A 1,002-nucleotide genomic window follows, 5' to 3' on the forward strand; every position below is an offset into this window, starting at 1 on the left:
TGGAGGGATGGGGTTGCCATCCCACAGTCAGAAGCTCTGACTTGGAATTGTTCCTGTCTAAAAGACCTGCAGGGAAAAAAATGGAGAAGAGACTGAGGGAAAGGAGGTCCAGAGACAGACCCAAATTGGAATTGAGCTCAAAGGGAAGCTCCAAGGCTTGTATCACTATTACTGATACTATGGTGTGCTTACAGACACAAGCCTAGCATGGCTGCCCTCTCAACAAGCAGCTGACTGAGACAGATGCAGATACTTAGACCCAACCAATGGACTGAAGTCGGGGAAAGGCTGAGATTTAATTAGGGAAAGGCTGAGATTTAATTAGGGAAAGGCTGGAAGAAGTTGAAGAGGAGGGTGTCCACATAGGAAGACCAGCAGTCTCAACTAACCTGGACCTGTGAGATCTCTGAGAAACTGAGCCACCAACCAGGCAGCATACATTATCTGGTCTGAGGCTCCTGACATATATACAGCAGAGGACTGCCTGGTCTGGCCTCAGTGAGAGAAGAGGCACCTACCCTGGAGAGATTTGAGGCCCCAGGGAGTGGTGATATCTGGCAGGGTATACTGGGTTTGGGGGTGGAGGCCCTCTTGAAGACAGGAGAGGAAGAATGGAATGAGAGACTGTCAGAGGGCTTACTACTGGACAAAAAAAATAAAGAAAATAAAAAAAAAATAAATAAAACACAGAAGACACCAAATTTGTACAAGTTTGCACTCCCCCCAGCAATAAAGTAGTGCTCTCCTTGCTCCACATCCTCACCAGCATGTGGTATCACTTGAGTTTTTGGTCTTGGTCATTCTGATGGTTGTATGATGGAATCTCAGAGTTATTTTGATTTGCATTTCCCTGATGGCTAGGAATGTTGAACATATATTTAAATGCTTCTCAGCCATTTGAGATTCCTCTGTTATAAATTCTCTTTGAGCTCTGTAACCCACTTTTTAAAAATTTGGTTATTTACATTCTTGGTGTCTAATATATTGAGTTCATTATACATT

This window comes from Mus pahari, chromosome 10, assembly GCF_900095145.1.
Source record: "Mus pahari chromosome 10, PAHARI_EIJ_v1.1, whole genome shotgun sequence".
NCBI classification, from domain to species: domain Eukaryota; kingdom Metazoa; phylum Chordata; class Mammalia; order Rodentia; family Muridae; genus Mus; species Mus pahari.